This window comes from Ursus americanus, chromosome 35 (assembly GCF_024610735.1).
Source record: "Ursus americanus isolate L20-20 chromosome 35, mUrsAme1.1.p, whole genome shotgun sequence".
Classification (NCBI taxonomy): Eukaryota; Metazoa; Chordata; class Mammalia; order Carnivora; family Ursidae; genus Ursus; species Ursus americanus.
The window spans coordinates 7,916,853-7,941,741 of record NC_142161.1 but is presented as its reverse complement, the minus strand read 5'-3'; the positions used below and the strand labels follow the sequence as shown (position 1 = coordinate 7,941,741).

The 24,889-nt window shown below is 34.2% G+C and overlaps 1 long non-coding RNA gene across 1 annotated transcript in view; it reads right to left on the bottom strand.

The window, feature by feature from the left end:
• The window catches only part of LOC123795724 (uncharacterized), a 33,908-nt gene extending 14,260 nt beyond the window's left edge, over positions 1-19,648 (bottom strand). Inside the window, exon 1 of the long non-coding RNA XR_006780576.2 lies at positions 16,739-19,648. This is a non-coding gene — a long non-coding RNA (uncharacterized LOC123795724). The remainder of the gene's footprint in view (positions 1-16,738) is intronic.
• Between the last annotated feature and the right edge of the window lie 5,241 nt (positions 19,649-24,889).

Here is a 24,889-nt window from a genome sequence, read left to right as displayed (position 1 = left end):
TATTATAAGAGCAGTTTCCACCACAGAAACTGAAGAACAGAACTACTCAGAGATTCTCTATGCTATGCAGTAAGTCCATTTCTTTTTTTAAAAATTTTATTTATTTAATTGACAGAGAGAACAAGCAGGAGGGGGCAACAGAGGGAGAGGGAGAAGCAGGACCCCTACTGAGCAGGGAGCCCCATACAGGACTCTATCCCAGGACCCTGGGATCATGACCTGGGTTGAAGGCAGACGTGCCACCCAGGCGGCCCACAGTAAGTCCATTTCTATCTACAGACAAAATTCAGATCTCATGAACTCCTCAGACATTAACTATAATAACAACATGTTTTTATTGTTTGGCTTCTGTTACTTTGCTGTTATAAGTATTTATAGATTCTAAAATGAGAAAATAAGTTCAGAAACTGGAAAGTTCTAAGTGATCACATATTTAAAATAAATGCTCAGGGCTAATGGATAATAATCTAGAGTATATACTGAGTTGGAGGTATACTAGACAGTAAGATCTAGGCTGAAGTGGTAATCCATATGCATTGAGCAAATTACATGGTAGTTGTTGAGCATGAAAAACAATGATGGGCAATTGAGAAATAAGACTGAGGATTTTTATCATTTATTAAATGGAAAAATATGATAAGAAAAACTTTTGAGAAAAAATTAGGTTATTCAAAAGTCTTGTCACTTTGTATTCTTTGACCATCATCTCATTTCTCCCTTCTCACAAACTCTGGAAATCACCATTCTATTCTCTGCTTCTATGAGTTTGACCATTTTAGATTCCATGTAAAAGTGAGATCATACAGCATTTGCCTCTCTGTGTCTGGCTTATTTCACTTAGCATAATGTCCTTCAGGTCCATTCATGTTGCTATAAATGGTAGGGTTTTCTTCTTTTTAAAGGCTGAAACTGAAAATACTCCCTTATATGTATACACCACATTTTCTTTATCCATTCATCCATTGATGGAAACTTAGGTTGTTTTCATATCTTGGCTATTGTGAATAATGTTGCTATGTACATGGGAATGAAGATACCTACATGGGAATGAAGATACCGCTTCACGATCCTGATGTCATTTTCTTTGGATATATAACCAGGAATGAGACCGCTGATCATATGGTAGTCTTAGTTTAAATTTTTGGAGAAACATCTATACTATTTTTCATAATGGCAATACCATTGACAATCCCATCAACAATATGTCAGGGTTCCCTTTGTTCCAAATTCTCTTCAACACTTGTAACTTTCTTTTCTTATTTTTATTATTTTTTTAATACCCATGTTAAGTGTGAGGTGATAACTCATTTTGATTTACATTTCAATTATTAATGATGAGCATATACACACACCTGTTGGCCATTTGCATACCTTCTTTGAGAAATGTCTATTTAGGTCTCTAGCTCAATTTTTATCAGGTTGTTTTTCTGCTCTTGAGTTATAGGACTTCCTTATATATTGTAGACTAACTCTTTGGCACATGCATGGTTTTCAAATATTTTCTCCCTTTTTGGAGATTACTTATTTATTTTATCTCCTTTGTTGTGCAGAAGCTTTTTAGTTTGACGTAGTCCCATTTTATTTTTCCTTTTGTTACCTGTGCTTTTAGTGCCATATCAAAAATCATTGACAAAATCAATGTGAAGGAGCTTTTTTCCTGTTTTCTTCCAGGAATTTTATGGTTTCAGGTCTTACATTTAAGTCTTTAATTCATTTTGAATTGGTTTCATGTATGGCAAAAGATATGGGTCAAACTTCATTCTCTGCAAGTAGATATACAGAGTCACCAAACTACTTTATTAAAGAAATTGCTCTTTCCCCTTTTTGTATTTTTGGAGCCCTTGTCAAAGATCAGTTGACTGGATATGTCTCAGTTTATTTCTGGGCTTTCTATTCTGTTCCATTGGTCTATGTGTCAGCTTTTATGCCAAAACCATACTGTTTTCTCTATTTTTTAAAAGATTTTACTTATTTATTTGAGAGAGAGAGAAGAGAGAGTGAGTGAGAGAGGGAGAGAGAGCATGAGCTGGGGGGAGGGGCAGAGTGAGAAACAGACTCCTCACTGAGCAGGGAGCCTGGTGCATGGCTTGATCCCAAGACCCTGGGATCATGACCTGAGCCGAAGGCAGCTGCTTAGCTGACTGAGCCACCCAGGCACCCCTACCATACTGTTTTCATTACTATCACTTTGTAGTATAATTTGAAATCAGGAAGTGTGATACCTCTAGCTGTTTCTCTTGCTCAAGATTGTTTTGTCTGTTCAGATTCTTTAGTGATTCCACATGAATTTCAAGATAACTTTTTCTATCTCTCAGAAAAATGCCTTTGGAATTTTGATAGGGATCACATTGAATCTGTAAATTACTTTGGGTAGTATGGACATTTTAACAATATTACTTCTTCCAATCTATCAACAGTTGGTATCTTTCTGATTATCTGTGTCTTCTTCAATTTCTTTCATCATATTTTGATAGCTTTTAGTGTACAGATCTTTCATTTTCTTGGTTAAATTTATTCCTATGTATTTTATTTTTGATGTCACTGTGAATGAGATTGTTTTCCTATCTTTTTTGGATAGTTCATTGATAGTACATAAAAATGCATCTGATTTTTGTATGTTGATGTCTCCTGTAACTTTATTGAATTTGTTTATCAGTGAGATTTTTTGGTGGAATATTTAGGATTTTTTTATAGATGACCAAGTAAACTACAAAAAGAGACAATTTTATGCCTCCCTTTTTGATTTGGAGAATTTCAGTTATGCAAATACATAAGTCTGAAGATCTATATGACATAGAACCTATAGCTAAGAATAATGTATTGTATCCTTAAAATTTTCTAAGAGAGTAGATTTTATGTTAAGTGTTTTCCAAAGAAAAAATTAATACTGGTAATTGGGGCAAGAGAAAGCTTTGAGAATTGATGGATATGTCTATGGACTTGATGGTGGTGATGATTTCGTGGGTATGTGTTTATCATCAAGCATACTGAGTTATATACTTTAAAAGTGTTCAGCTTTTTACATGTCAAAAATAAATTAAATAAAAATAAAAATTATTAGAAAGCAGAGAAAAAGAGAGAGAGGGATGGATGGAGGGGGAGAGAGAGAGAGAGAGAGAAAGAATTGCCAGAATTAAAAGTAAAACAAACTAACTAAAAAAGAATTGGGGAAGGAGAATTCAAAAGTCAAATGTGTCAAAGAAAGGAAATAAGAGCTAAAGAAGCTTTGAAAATTAGAAGAAAATTATGTTATAGAATAAAGGATTATTTAATTATCCTTAGCAATACTGTGATGAAAACACACAAAAAGAAAACAGATTAAAAATGGCAAAATGATTGCAAGAGTGTAACTCAAAAAGTCTTAAGCACCGGCAACAGAAACACTTGCTTTTTGACACTGTAACAACAGGTAGAACAATTTGCTCCAAGGGACAGGCCACTGGCAAGACTCTGGAAGAGCAGTAAGGGCTCATTCTTAGAAGTCGAAATTTTGGGGGCACCTGGATGGCTCAGTTGGCTAAGCTTCTGACTCTTGGTTTTGGCTCAGGTTGTGATCTTATGGGTTGTGGGATCAAGCCCTGCTTCAGGCCCCAGACTCTCCGGGGAGTCTGCTTGAGATTCTCTCCCTCTGTACCCCCCCCAAATAAATGAATAAATCTTAAAAAAAAAAAAAAAAGTCAAAATTTTGGTGTGTGGTAGCCCTTCTCACCACTACCCATGACCCATTGAGACAGGAATTTGAGAAACTAGTAGAGCATCAGAAAATAACTAGTAGAAAACTCAAAAACAAGGATGAGCATACAAAGTTTTAAAAAATATTATTAGAGGAGCACCAAACTCAATAATCAGAAAAGCTAACAGGGAAAACAGTTATTAGAATAATAACAAAAATGTAAAAAAAAAACAAAAACAAAAAACTGCAAATAATACACCTAGCAGATCAAAGAGAACATTAAATCCATGATACTTTAGTGACAAAAAAAATTATGGACTTTAGAACTAAAAATATAAAATCACTTGTATATAAATATCTGAGGTACAAAAAGATTAGTACTTAGGTACTGAAAAAGATTAGTAACTTAGAATATTTAAATGGAAGTTTCTGGAAAAACAAGATGGAAAAACCCCAAATGGTTAATATAACTAGAGGGAGAGAGAGAGGGACTTACAGAAAATAGTTTCAGAAATTCCATCTGCCATATCTGCCATCTATGATGCAGGGGGAGTATAAGGGAGAAAATAAAGTTATATCACAGTTTTTAAAATAGAGACATTTTCACCAGTCAAAAAATCTCACCTTCAGTTTTAGAAATTTCAGAAGTAAACTAAAAATCTAGACATTAAAAATCCTGCTTTAAAAATTTTAAACTGAATAGCTGAATGAAACAGTAGATTGAAGAGAACTGAAAAACTGAAACAATGAAGTAGAAGAGAAATCTGAAAAAAATTTTCTACAAGCTTACATTAAGTTATAAACTAACCAAGTTAAGGTGAAATTAGCAAAAATGAAAACAGAATGAGAAGTTCTAAAGAGAGATCTCAGAGAGAAAAGGGCTGAGTTTAAATAATTATTTTAGAAAGAAATGGCCAGGAATTTTTCATAATTGTAGAAAAACATGAATTTTTAGATCTGAAAGAAACACACAAGCAAGATAGATACCTAGACAAATATTAATATAACTATAGAAACCAAAGACAATGGCAAATTTTGAAAGTAGCTGAAGGGAAAAGACAGATTGCCAATAAGCAAATGAAAATGTACAGTGAAAGCAGATATTTAATACGAGGGTACATGAACAAGAACTTTACAGTTAAGTATTTTTTTAATTACCAAAAAAATGGAAAATTAGAAAGGAGATATCCTAAATTCCATCATTTAGAAATTTAGAAAATCAATATTTGAATATACATGTAATCTCAAAGTATAAAGCTGTAAAAATGAAAAAAAAAAAACTACAGATGAAAGTATCATAACTAATCATTTTTGTGTAGAATTATAGGTATTCATAAATGTAAATCAAGTAGTTATCTATAAACATATGAGCCTGGACTTTTAGGAATACCCAAGTTAGTTTAGGGAAGTTTCAAACTATGCAAGTGTAGGCTATCTGAAGAAGGGGTGGGGTTATAGAAGGTTCAGCCAAAAAGTGAGGGTTACTGTGTTTTCCTCCAGTGCTGCCCAGGGGAGGTGGGTGCTAGCCAACAGCCACAAGTCTCTGGTCAGCTGAACAGACTCCACCCTACAGTGACCCCAGAAGCATCTGGCTTGCAGCACTCACTCCAGAACCTCAGGCATTAAGGTCACTCAACAAACACCACTCCCAGTTACATTTAATTTGAAGGAAAAATGAAGAAGGAAAGACATGAGAATAAGAGGGGACTAAATTTTGAGGATTTCATTATCATTAATCTTTATTTTTGGAGAATGGTACAGGTATATGTACTTGCTTAGGGGGAAGAAAAAGGAAAAAAAAAAAAAGTTGCATTATGGATGGAGAAGGGCCTGAGAAGAAAAAGGCCACAGAGCTACATTATCAGTATTTCAAAGGAAGGATGATGCTTCATCTACAATTTACATATCAGGCAGAACAAAGGAAATAAAAAGAAAATGAAAATGCCAGTGATGTTAGAGCACGTCATTGAGAAAGTTTATGTTATATCTCTTTTTTTGAAAGCAAAGTAGGAAAATGATCAGTTACTTTGAGGAGCATGGGTAGGGATTATGAGGAAAGCAATAATGTTCAATAGCTATATGGGAACAAGAAACAAGAGCCGATCAAAACTAAATTGAAGACCAGTTGGCTGAGGAATGCTAAAGGCCTAACTGAAGATTGACAGAATACATTGTAGTGGTTCACTCAGCAATGGTATAATTCTTCTCTAGAAAGTAGTTGATAGTTTTAGCCCAAGGTTGGGTATGAGTGGTGCAAAGCAAAAAGAAATAAAAATAATAGAGGAATTGAAAAAGTTAGCTGGAAAGTGGCTGACAGCAAATTACAGAAACTACGGGGAAAGAAAACAAGTGAAACTAGGCCAGGTGAAAATGAAAATATCTAGGAAATGAAAATCCTGATGTGATCAAAGTGAGGAAATGAAGTGAGAAAGTTGCAAGAATAAGAGATGATTATAAATTAAGTTCTCACATGCACTCAGCTATTCTCTATCTCACCACTGCATGGTTTTCAGGACCTAATCATACGGGTTTTTTTCTCTTTCCTGGAGACCTGGGATCTGGCCTCTACTTATTGATGTATCCCCACCACCTAGCGTGGCTAGTGGCACAGCAAGGTATTCAATAAGTTTTGTTTAAAGATTTATTTATTTTAGAAAGAGACAGCCTGAAGTGGGGTGGATGGGCAGAGGGACAGAGAGTCTTAAGCAGACTCCCAGCTGAGCTCAATCTCACAACACTGAGATCACGACCTGAGCCAAAACCAAGAGTCTGATGTTTAACCAATCGCACTGTTCAGGTGCCCTGAGAGTATTCAATAATTATTTTTGAATTTCTGAATAATTGCTGAAATTAAGATTTCATAGCTGGTATAAATCTATAAATCTTGCTGTGGGCAATGAATTGGATAAAAGTGTTTACAAAACTAAAAGGCCTTTCGGGCACTTGGGTGGCTCAGTCAGTTAAGTGTCTGCCTTCGGCTCAGGTCACGATCTCAGGGTCCTGGGATTGAGCTCGGGGTCAGGCTCCCTGATCAGTGAGGAGTCTGCTTCTCCCTCTCCTTCTGCCCCTTCCCCCCCCCCTCGTGCTCTCTCTCTCTCTCTCTCAAATAAATAAATAAAATCTTAGGAAAAAAAAAAAAAGTAAAAGGCCTTCACCTGAGAGAATTATAAGGGAAACACTGATGACAGAATTGAATGCAGTATCTCATTCTTGAAAGATGTACTTCTGTATATTAGTTTATAGGTAGGCCTCTGGAATAAATTTTAAATAATGGACTTGGTGCTGGCTCCACAATGCAGTAGCAGAAGGATATAGTATAATGAACTTAATTACTGTGAGCCCCCATTTTCTCATTCACAGAAAGGGTGTAACAGCTTCATGACATTTTTGTGGGGATAAAATTAGATAATAATTTTACATATACCTTGTGTCTGGCATATACGAATGCTCATTGTATTTTAGGATTTTAAAATGCCCCTCGGGCACCTGGGTGGCTCAGTTGGTTAAGTGCCTGACTCTTGATTTGAGCTCTGGTCGTGATCTCAGGGTTGTGAGATCAGCCCTGAGTGCGCTCTGCACTGGACGTGGAGTCTGCTTAAGATTCTCTCTCTCCCTCTGCTCCTCCTCTCCTAAAAAAATAAAATAAAATGCTCCTCAAATCACTGGGGCATAACATCCCCTGTTATGCACTTATATTATTTACCAAGACATTAAAGATCCTAAGAAAATTTAAAAACTTACCAGCTCTAAAAGTTAAACCATTGCACCTACTGAGCTAATATTAATAATGTATCCCTTAGTATTTTCATCAAGGAACAAATCACCATGGCAATGATATTAATGGGCCCAATTAATTGTGTGCTGTATATAATGAAGAACTTTGCACTACAGAACCACTAAGGTCTTACACTGTGGGTGTCAATGTTTAGTCATATCAACAAGTTCACAGAAGACTTCTGAGAGAGGTAACTCTGTATCATTAAACTCGGATGTCTCTCATCACATTGGAACATGGTACAGCATCACTGGCTTTTCCAACATGTTACAGCTATTCTATTCAGAGATGATGTCTTGACTGCTTCTATAACGACTGCTTCATTGAAAGGACAAGTGATCTTCCTGGAGGCCAAAGTATGAGCATCAAACTTTGGTAGCTGGATGCAAATTTTCATTTTAAGCTTTCTCTTTAGATTCCTATAAACTATCCTGACTTTAAAAAGCCAAAGGACTTAAAGTATCATCTAAAACGTGTTTAAGTTGTATTCTGCCTTCCGTTTGGCCAATCAGAAATGATGTACCTAAATAACTCCACGTGGAAAAGGCATGCACAATAGTACATTCACAAATTCTTTATAAAGGGTGTTTCAGACTGTCAAAATATGACTCTAGATAAAAAGGAATTTAAAAAGTTTCTACCATGACTCATGGAAATTCACTCATTCCTTGTTTAAGAGTCTCAATTCATTAAATAAAAAGTTTAAGAAATTGTGTACACATACACATGAACGTGTTCACAGATAGAAAAACGCATTGATAATAAACATGTTTATGGGGGCACCTGGATGGCACAGCGGTTGAGCGTCTGCCTTCGGCTCAGGGCATGATCCCGGCGTTATGGGATCGAGTCCCACATCAGGCTCCTCCGCTATGAGCCTGCTCCTTCCTCTCCCACTCCCCCTGCTTGTGTTCCCTCTCTCGCTGGCTGTCTCTATCTCTGTCAAATAAATAAATAAAATCTTAAAAAAATAAAATAAAAAAATAAACATGTTTATGTAAGGAAAAGACAATTTCCAAAAGTATTCGGTTTTTACATAAAAGTAATATAGAGGTTTCTTATTCTTGAGAAGAAAAAGACTATAAGAAAAGATATGAGGAGCAATCATTTTTTGATTGGTGCATTCTTTTACTGCACCACTTTCATTACCAATATCTCATATTTTTTCTGTCTCATGGCTATCTAGCATTCAAACTCCACTTAATACATTTAAAACAAAATAGAAAAGCTAATCAATCATAAGAGCACTTAGAAATACATGGAAATTGTTCACGTGCACAAGGGATGCAAGAGTAAAAGAGATGTTATCTCTTCATTCCTTTTACTGGCATGCATACAAAAGAGAAACATTTTGGGTTCATCCAAACATGGGACACAATTCAAAATTTTTCTATAATTTTTCTAGGAACTGTTTTGTCAAGTAAATTATTGAGTATGTCTTTGCCTGAAATTAAAATGTCAAAGTATCACTTTTTATAGCATATTAATTTAGTGTGCCTCTAACTGAAAAGTCATCATCCTGGAACAAAAGGAGACTTTGTCAAAAACACAGAAAAATTCAAGGGCTATTATGGTAAATAGTTGTTAACTGAGCAGGCATTATGTTAGATAGCTCTGTTTTCCACCACAATTTATTTTTAGCTCTCTGTATTTTTCTGAAAGAGAAAAACTGAGTCAGAGACATTAATAAAATAGCTGCAATATTTTGTAAGCGAGTACAGATTTCAAAACACTGAGCTCTGAAAGACAGTTCACAGCAATGTTTTCTTAACAGAAACACACACACATAATTACTAATGTAACAGTCTGTTCATGGTAGAAAAGCAACAGTTTTATCACATGCTTGTATGTGCAGACACCGGAATTGTAGAAGTCAAGGAAATCTTTGTTTTCACTAAGGACTCAAAGTAGTTTTATCTAATTTGAAGACTACTGCTAGGCAAGGTGCAATTACCTCCTGTAAAGTTTATTTCAAGAATAAATACGCTGTTTTCCCCACCCCACACTGTAGTATGATGTCCTTAATCATAATGGCTGTGGGGCAAGGGGTCAGTTTGCTCCATCAGTTTATTATCAAGAAGACCAAAGGGACTAGATTAGAGATTTTACCCAATTCAGCCTTAAAGAAGATATGCATGATGTTGCTACAGGCAGGACACGGTGTAATCCACTGACCTATCAGGTGAATATGCTGGCTTTTCTTGGGCCTGGAATATTTTCAGCATCATTACTAAAGCACAAAATCTGCATGTCAAATTAATTTGTGCTCTCTTCACCTCACATTGATTAACACAAATTAAGTTTCACACGCATCACCTAGAGCAGTTAACAAGTAGTAGTATCAAATTCCATGACTTGCCCTCACTATAATTCTTTAAACTGTTCTTTCCTCAATTCCTATTTAATAGAATCCTGTAGTGTCCATTGCAAAGAAATCATGTAAAATGAAGGTGCTCACAGCATGCCTCAGATTTTCCCAGTGTTGAGAGACAGAGTTTGGAGACGCTTGTGTATTTCACAGCCAACTTAGTTTCAAAAGATGGGCCGAATAATTAGTTAAGTAAAAAGTGTGGTTTTAAACATCTTAAATATTCTATGAATTTGCATCAGGAAAACCCAGAGGCATATCATCAAACCCTGGATTGTATTCATTTACATAAAAAACCCAATGTAGAAGTATCACGTCAAGGCAAATCCTAATATGAACACAATACGCGGTTTTAAACTGTTCTACTTATATTATGTTTTCTATTACCTCCAAAGTGAGTTAGTGAAGGAGGAATTTTGTGGAGAGTCTACTTTTCAAGTGTTCTTACAACAACTCCCTTTATGTTAAGGTTTCATACACGTAAATACATGGAGAGATACCATGAAAGACTACAATAAAGTAAAAGTTAAACACCAAAGGGGAAATATATTTTATTAATACACAAATGTGGTCTTGAATTTAATGATATTATTCAGAGAACATGAGGATGATACAGTAATAAAAAGTCAAATTAAGCAGTTTTTTAAAGTTATAAACAAAAAAAATATTAAAACCTTACATAAAACTAGACTGCAAACACTCTTTAGATAGTAAATTAACTATTTGGAAAGTATCTGCTAATTCATTTTGGATAATACGTTCTCCTGTAGGCTGAGAAATTTATTTTTAAGGGGGGGGGAGAACAATTAGAAAGGATTCCTTTAACATATCAATGGTAAATTCCAAAAATGGGTTCCAGTAGCTCCATACCATAAATAGCACAATATTGATATTGTGTTCTGTATATAATACTGTGTGTTGTGATTGCTCTATCTTTCCATCTGGACACTAAACTGGAAACTAAACTCAATGACCGAACCAGTGTCTTTCATTTGCTTGTCTGAGTATCTTCTATTTCCCTCAATGTCTTGTAAAATGTTGACACTCAAGAATTATCTTCTGAATTCAGTTTTAAAACTAGATGTTCATTTCTCTTATGCTTTGTTATGAACTGAATGTTTGTATCCCTTCAAATCCATATGTTGAAGCCCCAAATCCCCACAGTGATGGTATTTGGAGATGGGGCTTTGGGAGATAATTATATTTAGATGAGTTCATGAAGGCAGGGACCCACAGTGGAATTAGTTTCTTTATAAGAGGAAGAGACCAGAGCTCCCTTTCTGTCTGCCATGTGAGGATACAAGAAGAAGGCGGTCATCTGTAAACAAGGAAGAACACTCTCACCAGGAACCGAATCCATTAGCAGCTTAGTCTTGGACTTCCCAGACTCCAGAACTGTTAGAAATAAATGTCTGGTGTGTAAGCCCCCAGTTTATGGTATTTTCTTGTAGCAGCCTGAGTTGACTAAGACAATTTTGATCCTTAAACAAAATTATCAATTTTTTAGCCATTGCATTTTCATTCAAATGACATCCATTTCATGTACTCAACTACACCCCCTTTTTATACTCATGAAAATGGGACATGGAATACGTCTATTATCATGGAATGCTAATTCTGATATAATATTCTCTACTCTACTCTTGTTGAAAAGAAAAGATCTAATGTCAATACAAAATGCCATGAAGTTTTTTGTATCTTTCAAGTGCAGAATGTAATAACTTACATGTAAGGCCAGGATATTTTTAATAACCAAATTATTTGGAGAATATAAAAATATTTTTCTTAATTTATATTTAATAACTCTTCACTTATATTTAATTTTCTCAGCATGTTATTTTCTTTGCTTATATTTAAAAGTCCATAAGATTTCAAATATTAAAAGGAGTCCAATCATTATTATTGATGAATTTTCAAGTTAACTAGAACATATCAGCTGAATGTAGTAATAATGTTAATGCTTGGAACCAGCCTCTTTATGGTTGTCTAAGCAATGTATACATTTTCATATGTTAAGCACACTGTGATACCTTACATTTGGTATTCTCTTATGGTCTCATTCAGTCTCTCTAGCCATCCATACTACTCAATATGACGCAGGAAAATTAAACACTTACAGAATTATAATGTGTTAATAAAATAAATGAAGAATATTCATTAAATTTATAAGAGACATGAGGTCTTCAAGAGTAGACTTTCATCTTATATCCCTGGTATAATTCACTGTGATTGGTATGTACTAGATTCTTAATATATTTTGTGAATTGATTAATTAACAAAAAGTACCAGGCACTTTATAGGACATGAGGTATTAAAAATTGAATACACTGAAGGATCAGCCCTCAAAGAAATTATAGTCTAATGGAAGAGCTCATAGATACTGAGAACTAATCAAACTAATTAGTAATGAGAATAAAATACAGATCTATGCAATTCATTCAGATAAACACACGTCTATATTTTAAAGCACTAAAATGGTGAGCCTAAAAATCCTACCAGAACAGTTGGAGCTATCATTTATAAACTCTGAATATTCAATGAAGTTCTTCTGTGGCACTCTTTAATCTATGGAGTTGTAAAATAACGAAGCAATGGTAGTGTTCCTGAAATATCCTAGTGACTGAATAGGTTTGTTCCACTGCCTAACTCTGGGAATAAGGCTTACTCTGAATCATCTACCAAGTTCTTTCCTATCAGCATAACTGGAGTGGTGTTCTCAAATTCCTACATGTAGGGAAAGATGTATTATTCTTTACTTAAGAATTAGATTATTAAACAGGCAAGTCTTTCTAAAATGGTAGACTAAAGACCTTTGAAAAACTGCTCCTTTGTAAGAGCAATCAAAACACAGGAAAAATTTGTCAAAATCAACTTTTTCAGAATTCTGGAAATGACAAGAAGCTTTCAAAATCCAGAAAGCATTTATTTGAGAAAAATGGCTGAATGTCAGTAAGATGAGGGAATTTGTGGTGTTTTAACTTGCCCTATCATATTCTCCTCTTGCCAGATCTGTGGTAATCTTAAAAACCAGTAACCTAATAGTCGCTGGAGGGAAAAGAACAGATTTGAAGCTGCCATAAAATCCCCATTTCCAGAAAACTGCCACTATTTGAGCTCTGCAGCAGCTTTCTGGAAGAGGCCCTCTTGTGAGGCTTTTCATCATTTGACGTGACTCAGAGCTTGTCCGGTAGAAAGCCTTATCTTAGGGTGTTTGTTAAAAGCAATCAGCATAATTTATTTAATCTTGAAGCTGCCTGAGACAGTGATACCAGTTGGACCAAATAAGAGGATAACCAAAAAATTTTAAAAAGGAAAATATATGGGATTCCCATATGGGACTTTAATAGACTCCAAAATATTCCTGGGTTTGTGTGTATACCCCAGAATCCCTGAGAGTCCCCTAATCCATTACTTCTAGGTGACCTTTAGGATCTGCACAAGCTGGAAATGAATAATGCATAATTGTAAACTCAAGAGTTGAAGTCATGCCCCATCACGCACACACAGAGCCCTTCTAACAAGGGTTGAGAAATTTTGGTTCAAGGCATTTAATGAAATATTTGTCCAATTATCAGCTGATCACTAAATTAGTTAACCAAGAATGCAGACTTTACAGAATTAGTCCAGGAAAAACATTGCATAAACAGCAATAACAATAACAACAAAACCTGATGATGAATAGGAATCTGTTTTCCAGAGTATCTACATTATAGTATTTCAAATGTTCGGTTTTCTACCAAAAACAAAAACAAAAACAAAAACAAAAAAATAAAAAGAGAGAGTGAGAAAGAGAGACATTCAAAGAAAAAAAATATGGCTCATATACAAAAAAGGAAGGAAGGAAGGAAGGAAGGAAGGAAGGAAGGAAGGAAGGAAGGAAGGAAGGAAAGAGATAGGGAGGGAGGGAGAGAGGGAGAGGGGAAGGAATGAAGGAGGGAAAAAGAAGGAAGGTGAGAGAGAGGGAGGGAGGGAGGGTGGGAGGGAGGAAGGAAGGAAGGAAGAAAAGAAAGAAATCCAATGAAGTCAATAAAACCATCTTTTAGGAAAACCAAGTGTTGGACTTACTAGACAAATTTTTAAAAACCTGCTATTATAAATATTTTCAAGAAAATAAAGGAAGCCATGTCTGAAGAATTAAGGGAAAGTATGAGAATAATATCTCACTATACAGAGAGTTATCAATTGAGACAAAAAAAAATTCAAAAAGTACCAAATAGCATTTTTTAGTTGAAAAGTAAAATTGCTGAAAAGAAAATTCACTAGAAATGTTCAAAAGCAGATTTGAGCTCACAGGAGAAAGAATAGACCAACTTAAAAATAGTTCAATTGACATTTCTTAATTATTTTTGAAGAACAGAAAGAAAAAGGAATGCACAAAATTAACCAATTTTCAGAGAACTACTGGACACATTCAAATGTACCAAAGTATGCATAATGGTAGTTGAGAAGGAGAGAAAGGAGGAGCAGAAAGAACATTAGAACAAACAATGACTGAAAAGTTCCAAATTTGATGAAGAATATTAATTCATATATCTGAGGAGCTCAATCAACTTCAAACAGGTTAAACTCAAAGCCATCCATACCCAAATACATTCACTATCAGAAATAGTGAAGGCTAGAAGACTATGGGATGATACATTAGAAGTGCTGAAAGAGGCTGTCAACCAAGAATTCCACACCCAGCTCCTAGACAAAAAGTTTTCGTATATTACTGAAATTAAATTGTCATTAACCAAAACTAGAGTGTTTTAAGTTGTTACTTTATAATCCTCAGGGCAACAATTTTGAAATATATCTCAAAAATATAGTACAATAAACAATAAAGAGATTAATATAGTACACAAGAAAAAATGTCTAGGCAATAATGAAGAAAAAAAACACAAGACATATAGAAAACAAATAGCAAAACGGCAGGTCTAAACCTTACCTTGTTGGGTTATATTCTCCAATTGGAAAGGAGAAATTGACAAAATAAATTTTAAAAAATGATCCCACTTTGTTCTGTCTACAAGAGATGTACTTTGTATATACAAAGAGATTGAAAATAAAAGAACAAAAAAGGAATACCATGTAGACAATAACCAAAAGAGAGCTGAAGTGGCTATATTAATATCAGATCCAACAGACTTTAAGACAAAAATTGTTGCTAGAGAAAAAGGAAAACATTTTCCAATGAAAAAAGGGTCGAGTCATCAGGAAAATAATAATACATGCATATATGCACATAAGTAAAAGAGCCCCCAAAATGCATAAAGCAAAAACTGACATACATAAAGAGATAAATAGATAACAATAATAACGGGAAACTTAAATATCCCACTTTGAATAACAGAAAACAAGGCCTAAGAGTGGCAAGGAAATAGATGTCTTGAACGACACCACAAACCAAGCAAATCTAACAGACATCTATAAGCCACTCTACCCAACAACAGAGGAAAACACATTCTTCTCAAGTGCACACAGAATAGTCACAACACAGACCATATATTAGGCCATAGAGCAAGCCACAGTAAATGTGAAATGGTATAACTTATACGAAGTTAAAATGGCATAAATGATGAAAAATATGTTCTCTTACCACAATAAAATCCGATTAGAAATGGCAGAAGCAAATTAGAAAATTTCACAAATATGTGGAAATTAAACAATGCACTCCTAAATTTCCAATGGGTTAAAGAAGAAATTAAAATGGAAATTAGTAAATGCTTTGAGATGTATGAAGATAAATATACAATATGCCAAAACTTACGGAATGCAGTTAAACTGTGCATAGAGAGGAATATATTTATGGATACCTATGAATAAAAAAGAAAGATTTCTAATCAACTTAATCTTCCACATTAAGAAATTAGAAAAAAAGAGTAAAGTAATCCCAAAGCAAGGTCAAGAAAGGCAACAATAGAAATTAGAGTAGAAATAAACAGAGAATAGGAAAAAATAGAGAGAATCAACAGAATCAAAACTTGGTTCACTAATCTTCCATTAGACTGAACAAAAACAACTGTTGAGAAGGATGTGGAAGAACTGCAATCCTCATACATTGCTGGAAATGTAAAATGGTGTGACAACTTTAGAAAACTGTTTGGCATTTCCTCAAAATGTTAGAAATAGATGTGTCATATAACCCAGAAATTCCACTACTAGATATATACCCAAAATACAGGGAAAAAACCATACACATGACCATTTACAGTGGCATTATTCACAATGGTCAAAAAATGAAAACAACCCAAAGTCCACCAAACAATGAATAGATAAACAAAATGTGATATATCCATTCAATGTAATATTCAGCCATCAAAAGAAATAATGTACTGATACATGCTATAATGTAGATGAACATTGACAACAACCTAAGGAAAATAAGTCAACCACAAATCACCACATTTGTATGATTCAATTTATATGAATTTTTCACAATCCCATAGACAAGGCAAACCTATAGAGACAGTAAATAGATTAGTGGTCAGAGGCTTGGGGAGAGAGTTAGAAAGCATGTGCTAATAAATACAGGGTTTGTTTTGGAGGTAATAAAAAGGTCCTAAAATTACATAGTGGTGAGAATTACAAAACACTGTTAATATACTAAAAAACTAATGAGTTGTGCACTTTAAGGGTGAGTTTTATGCTATGTGAATTATAGCTAGTTAGCTACCTACCTACCCACTTAAAATAATTAGGAAAGATGAGAGTAAGGTAGCTACAGTCTTCATATATTTGAGGTTAGATCTTTGTATAATTGCTTCAGTCTCCATAACTACCTTTCATTTCCTGGTCATGCACAGCCAACAAATTCCATAATAATTACAAAGTAAAGTCACTTTTGACATGTCTGAAGAATGTGTTGAAAAAAATTGACATACAGTAACAATGTATAAGCCAAAAGCAACTTTTGAATAGGAGATATTGCTAAAGAACTTACTTAATGATATCAAAGCACCAGATAAAGCTGTCACCTCCCAGGTTTGATCCACCAATGAGAAAACGAAGCCAAAAACAGGACTGGAAGACCGGAAACACCTGAATGATCCAACTTTGGTTGGTGACTCAAGACAGTTCCAAAGGACTCTCATGTCTTCCCAGGATCAGGGCTTCTAAGTGAAGGAGGAGGATTTCTGAATATGAGATAAGAAGTTGTGCTTTGTTAAGGATATAAAGGTAACCACTGAAGCAAGAATGAATAAAATATAGAATAAATGAGAAAAGAGGATCAAAAGTTAAACGTTTTCTAAACTGCTTTATTTGCAATTGTTTTTTTTTCATTCAGTCCATAACTGGAATGATTGCCTTCTCTGTCATGTAGTTTACAGTGAATTTCAGACCACTATCTTACAGGTTTACACGTGTATAAATAAAATAGCTAACTTACCGTTTCCAATCAAGTGGATCCGAATAACCTGTAAAAATATTGTAACATATAGATTCCCATAATCGTGTCCTAAATTCATGGACTCAGAATATCTAGGGATGGTGACTAGTTGTTGATGATGATGATGATGATGGTGATGATGATGATGATGACGATGATGATGATAATGATTAAATACTTCAAGTATGATTTTTGTGATCAGTCAGGTTTGCAAATCAGCAGGTACCATTACGAAAGACAAAACGCACAAACTGTAAAGTGCATATAAATATGTAATTTGAAATCTGGAATGTGTAAATTAAGGGTATATAGAGAGGAAGTAGTTTCCATAAAGATATATGGCCAGTTAGCAGCAATATTGCATAAGAACCTAGGTTTATTAAAAAATAGTCTTCTATTGGCCAAGCTTATTGCTTCCCTTTACTTCAATTCCCATGGATAGACCATGAAATTTAAGACTTAATGTTATGCAGCATGGTATAGTTTCTTGCATTAGCTTTAAAATATCTTTAAAACCATGGCCCAATAAAATGTTACTTTTGAAAATGATAAATATCAGGAAAAGCTTAAAAGATAAATTATTCTCAAATTTTCATATATATTTATGAATTTGGAAAACCATTTTATCAGAGGTGAAAACATGAAACAGTAAATGACGGTTGCCTCTGGGGAGTGTGATGAAGGCGATGTAGGCGTGTAGAGTGGGAGGGATGCTTATTTATATTGTACATGTATTATAAATCATATTTTCACATTTTTAAAGTTATACAGAAAAAAAGGAAAGAAAATATAACTTAGCCAAGAAAAGTCATTAGATTTGTTTTTCTATTACTGTGTAACAAATTTAGCAGCTTAAAAAACATGCATTTATTATCTCACAATTTCTGTGGTTCAGGAATCCAGGTACGTTTTAACTGGGTCATCTGCAAGAATGTAATTAATGAAATGGCCAAGGCTGGATTCTCTCATGGAGGATAGACTGACTAGGAGAGTCCACTTCTAGTCTCACTCAGATTGATGGAAGAATCCATTTCCCTGTGATTGTACACTGAGGTCCTTGACTTCTTGCTGCCTGTTTTCTGGAAGCTACCTTTAGCTTCTAAAGGCCTTCCTTAGTTTGCCATCTAGATGTTTACTTCTTCAAAGCCAGCAAAGGAGTCTTCATAATGCAATCATGGGAGTAACATCTCATTACCTGTACCATATTCTATTGATCAGTAGAAACTGACAGGATGAAGTATGACTCAGTTTTTCTAGATCTTGTCGACGTAATGGTACGTTTTGGGAGAAAACAAATATTCTGTGTTAGGCACTCTGTTAAGCATTGTAAGGTATTGCGTATGTTTCTTATGGCATTGCTACAAGATACTGGTACCACCAGTTCTATTTTCTGATGAATACTCAAGAGTCTCTTTTCTTACGTGATACAATTAGCAAGTTTTAGACCATGAATTTAAACAAAAGACTTCCTTTAATCAGAACTTTTCTATTTCCATTCCACTACATTGGTATATTAGCAGACAAGAGGCTAAAAACAGTTGTTTTGCTTCCCAGTGTGAATAAACTAGTACACGTTAAATAGGCAGAAGTGAAAAGAAGGGGATGTGAAGAAAATAAACAAAAGCATGATTAAGTCAATTTACGTAAGATTTCACAATGGAGTTAATTCTGTTTACACTATTTTTAATTTATTCCAAATACACAACTTTGACACTTAAATAGGCATTCCTTAGAAATAAGCCTTGTGGACTATGTAGCTTAATTTCCATGGGCATATAATCAAATCTGGGTTTTTCAAGGAACAGGTGAAGAATTTACAGCTTTCTCCAAATGGACTTTCCTTTGACAGTTAAATGGTAATAAAATCCACTTAGAAGTTTCAATTTTCTCTTGTAATTGGCAACAGTACTTTCTACATTTTAGATTAATTACTAAGAATTTTCATTTCCCATAGGTGGCAGCATAAACTTCAACAGAATATTCATTACTAGCAATATTAGTTCAGATCTTCTTTTCTCATAATGGCAAAGTACTATTTGGAGGGTTTTCTGATTCCACTGAGTCCATCTTGTGAATCTATTTAAAATGCTTAGAGAGTAATTTATTTTGTTAAAAGTACAACTATAATTATAAGTAAAAGTAGATGTACAAGTACAATTTTGCATCATTTTTTGAGACAGACTTGCTATTTCATAATGAATAAATGAAAAAAGAACTAAGAAGCTAAAATTAATAGTTGTTTTAATTGATATGGTTGGGTGGTTAATACGCCACCTTCAGAGCTGACACCATAAGATGATTTTACAGTGAGCAACGAACTCTCTAGTCATGCATTGAACTCTCCTTTTTGTATATGCATACACATGAATGCGTGTAATGCTATATGCAATATTGTCTGATTGCATCAGCGCTCTCAAACTTTATATATTTTTTTAAAGATTTTATTTATTTATCTGACAGAGAGAGAGACAGCCAGCGAGAGAGGGAACACAAGCAGGGGGAGTGGGAGAGGAAGAAGCAGGCTCCCAGCGGAGGAGCGTGATGTGGGGCTCGATCCCAGGACTCTGGGATCCCGCCCTGAGCCGAAGGCAGACGCTTAACGACTGAGCCACCGAGGCGCCCCTCAAACTTTGTATTTTAAAACTTTGTTTCTTTGGATTTCCAAAGCATTCAGAGAAAGGGTTCACATCTGCATTTTAAGGAATGTCAAAATATTCCATCAATTGCAAGCTATTTTTACATACCTTTTGAAATAGTGGAAAATTCTGCATTCTCCAAAGTAAATTATTTAAATTCTACTTACTGAAATTCTAAACAAAACAAAACAAACAAACAAACAAACAAAAAACAGAAACAAGTAAGACATCAGCTGCCATTAAACTTAGGTTAATGTTCAAGTGGAAGGATGTTTTACTTTAAACTGTATTTATTACCTTTTTCATGTTTTGATAGATCTCTTTTCTTCTGTCCTTTCTATAAATTAACTCTGGAGAATCCACTGTATTCAAGAGAAATCACTTACTTCAGAAAAAGCCTACTGGATTTTAGGACGGGATATTTTAACACATTTGTCTACCTGTAGGTGTTTTGCTTTATGTTTCAAAGGTATGATAGCAGATCAACACTCAAATATCTGCCTTTTATAACTTATCTCCTCAGACATGTTCCAAAACAATGAGGTATATTGTTGACAAAGAATTAAATGTAATAATCAAGCAATTAACCAAGGGTATTTGCAGCACTATATAGAAAGACAAATTAAGAAGACTACCCTGGTATCCAGAAGCCATCTGTCAACCAATGTCAAATTGATGATAAAGAAAATTGAGTTCCCTTGGCAGTTGGTTTTCCTCCAGCTGCATACAGCTATAAAAGAGCCATCAAAGACAAATCTGCATTTGTTGTTAATTCAGAAATGCAGTAGATAGGCATTGAGAAGCCTCCAGTGACAACTTTTTATTCTGAAAGTCGATGCTGAGATTCCTGGCAAAGTTACACATTGGGCCTTGGATCAGCATTTAAGACCATCTTGATAGGGTAAAAAGATGGTCAGTACAATTCTCAAATGCATGTGTGTACATACAAATACAATAAAAATCTGCTCAGAGCACGAAATACTGAGTGAATTACTTCTAAAGTAATCAACTATACAAAGGTTAGTTGAAAACTTATTTACTGCAAACATTTATTATGCACATATTCTAATATGAGCCTCACTTTCAGAAAAGCCAATGATGAAGCAATACTAGAAAATAATAATAAAAATCTGGGGCGCCTCGGTAGCGCAGTCCTTAAGCGTCTGCCTTCCGCTCAGGGCGTGATCCCCGCATTCTGGGATCGAGCCCCACATCAGGCTCCTCTGCTATGAGCCTGCTTCTTCCTCTCCCACTCCCCCTGCTTGTGTTCCCTCTCTCGCTGGCTGTCTCTATCTCTGTCGAATAAATAAATGAAATCTTTAAAAAAATAAAATAAAATAAATTTGGATGGTCCTTGTTACTAAGCCCTGACAAAGACTAATGCCAAAGACTTAACAAAGGTGTCCTCCAGAATCATTGTAACACTAACACTCAAAGGAAACTTTAAAAAGTTAACATAATGCCTTAAAAGAGGTTGGGATCTGGAGTCAGGCAAAAGTGATGTTTCAAATTCACACTTCAATCCTTATTAATTATATGACCTTGGGCATATTACTTAATCTGTGGTAGTATGTATAGAAAAATGAGAATGATAATAACCTTGCAGGGATGTTGAAAGGATAAAATGAATTAATGGGTGTCAAAACTTATTTCTGTCAAATAAAACATTAAATGTCTTATCAATGGATTATTGAAGTAATACTAATTGCTAAGGACTTTAAGCTTATTGTGGAGAGGTCACTGGGCTGTGGATCAGGAAATCCAGCTTTGCCATAAATTAGCTGTGTGACCCTGTACAAATCATTTAAGTTCTCTGGACTTCAGTTTACTCTTTGCTAAATTGAAGTTGGGATGGGGATGGAATTAAAATGACTATATTAATTCTAAAATCCACTTATTCTAAGTATTTGAGTTAGGTTTCAAAAAATAAAAGCAAAATACAAAATCAGATATTTATAGAAGATAAATCATTGCAATCTGTTATATGTGTGTTTATTGCTGATTTTTAAAAGAAAAACTAAACAGTGGGAAAAGTCACCTTTTATAGCCCACTTAAGATTTCTGTTTTTATTAGGATGCATTTAATGTTAAGTAAACATGTGTTTAATTTATTCACTAAAGCTGCCTAGTTGAACCAGATTAACCCAGAACTGTGTTTGACTTTTCTTGTACTAGCAGCTTACAATTTTAGAGTTGAAGATTAAAAAAAATAATAATAACTACTTATCTATTCCCCACTTTGTGATTGAAAATACAAAAGATTAAATAAGAGACAGATAACTGTAAGTGAGACAGAACTGGTTCTAGAACCCAAGTCTTTTGATTTCTAGATCAATCTTTGTTCCATATCACATTTCACTATTTTTGACCATCTTGATAATGCATTCTAACTCAGTCATTTTCTCTGTTCCTGATACCTTATATCATTTCATTAACTCTGACTGAAATTACCACATTCAGTTTACTACTGCTATGTTAAACAAGTATTTGATATTGGATGAGCTCAAAATACAAACGTGTTTGGTCTACAGCTGCTACTTTGTAATGCATCCCCCCTACCATTGTATGAAAACTTTGCAACCTTCATCGTTTTTCAGTTCATTCCTAAGTATCAGACATTCAATAGTTATTTCATGTTACAGCATACAGTTTCAAAATTCAGAAATATTAAGTGCTACTTCAAGATAGTAACCAATATTTAGATATTCATTAAAAAATAAGAATCTTTTCTCTTTAGGCATGGTTGGCTTCTTTATGCACTTCTCCTTCCATTAGTTAGCTACTGTATTGAACTTAAATGATCAGTGAATTCAGAATGAGAGAGAAAGCTAAAGAGCAGGATTGTTTCTATTTGGTTAGTTACTGATAATGTAGTAGCAAGCTTAAGTTAAATATAAATTATAAGAAAAATATGCAGGATACAGTAGTACTTTGGACATAGAGATCAAATAAAAACAGTTAAAACACTGCTCTTTGACAAAGAAACAAAAGGAATACAATGAAGAAAATGCAGTCTTTTCAACAAATGGTATTGGAACAAGTAGATACACATGCCAAAAAAAAAAATAAATAAAAAAGGAATCCAGACATAGACTTTATACCTTTCATAATAAAGATCTAAATGTAACATGAAAACTATAAAACTCCTAGAAAGTAGGACAAAATACAGATGACCTTGGGTTTAGAGATGACATTTCAGATACAACATCTAAAACCTCATTAATAAAATAAGTAATTAATAAATTGGACTTAATTAAAATTTAAAAAGTTAAATTTTTTTTAAAATTTAAATAAAGAATAAGAAGACAAGCCATACACTGGGAGAAAATATTTGCAAAAAATACATTTGACAAAGAACTATTATCCAAAATATGCAAAGGACACTTAAAATTCTACAATAAGAAAATAAACAACCTGATTTAAAACATGGGTCAAAAATCTTAATACAACCTCATGAAAGAACATACACAAATTACAAATAAGTATATGAAAATATGTCCGACATCATATGTCATCAGGGAAATGCCAATTAAAACAATGAGACACCACTGCACACTTACCAGAATGGTGAAATTCCAAAACACTGACAGCACCAAATGCTGGAGAGGATGTAGAGCAATAGGAACTCTCATTCATTGATGCTGGGAGTGCAAAATGGTAAAGCCATTTTGGAAGATAGTTTGGCAGTTTCTGACAAAAATATCATAATCTTACTATACAAAGCAGCAATCATACTCTTTGGTATATAGTCAAATGAACAGAAAACATACACACAATCATTAGCACACAGATGTTTCCAGCAGCTTTATTCCTAATTACCAACAAATGGAAGTAACCAAAATGTCTTTTGGTAGGTGAATGGATTAAATAAACTATGGTATATCCACATGATAGAATAACATTCAGTAAATAAAATAAATGAGCCATCAAGCCATAAAAAGACATGGAGAAGGCTGAAACACATATTACTAAGTGGAAAAAGCCAATCAGAAAAGGCTGCATACTGTATGATTCCAAATATACGACCATTTGGAAAAGGCGGGATCAGTGGTTTTTCAGAGGTTAGAAAAGGAGGGATAAAGAGGCAGAGCACACAGAATTTTTAGGGCAGAGAAATTATTCTGTATGATACGATCGATAATGGTAGATACATGTCGTTATACATTTGTCAATATCCATAGAATGGACAACCCCCAAAATGAACCCTAATATAAACTATGGACTTTGTATAATAATGATATGTCAGTGTAGCTCATCAGTTGTAACAAAGGTACTCATTTGGTGAGGAATGGTGATAGTGGGGGCTGAGGCAGAGTACATGGGAACTCTGTATCTTCTGTTCAGTTATGTCCCGATACAAAACTGCTCTAAAAAATAAAGTCTATTTTTAAAAAGGTAAAGCAGAATTTAACTTAATACTTTAAAAAAAAAAGAGAAACTGAAATTTTTTCTAAGATACTTGTATAAAGAGTTAGCTTTCGGCACATTCAGTTGGAGGTAAAAGTTAAGTTTTAAATAAATTTCTAAAATAGATAAAAGTCCTACTAAATAAATTACACTACAAAAGGGAAGAAGAACAAAAACAATGCATCAATTCATGTAAGGCTACCTATCAATCTTGGGTCTGTTTAAACAATCTCGAAGGTAAAAATATCACTAACCAAAATACAGATGATTACCTCAAAATTACTAAACAAATGTGATTTGTCACAGAATATAAACCAAAATATATCTATTTCATATTCTAGAATAAATTAGATATGATTACTTCATAATTACTAAGCAAAATACACAGATAAGAGAGTCTGAGTTTTTACCATAAATGGTTAGAAATGAAATGTGACAGTAAGCTGTGGAGATTCAACATTAAAATGTTTGCCCTCAGACTAGCTTTAATAAACTATATTCATTCTTTAGAAGCCAAGTAATGGTCAATCAGTGTAGCATGAAATAGAAAATGTATATACTTCCATGTGTTTCAGTATATACCTCTATAATAGCATTTACTACAGTATATTCAATCACTTTATTTAAATACACACATAACCTCCTATGGAAGGGATGTGTA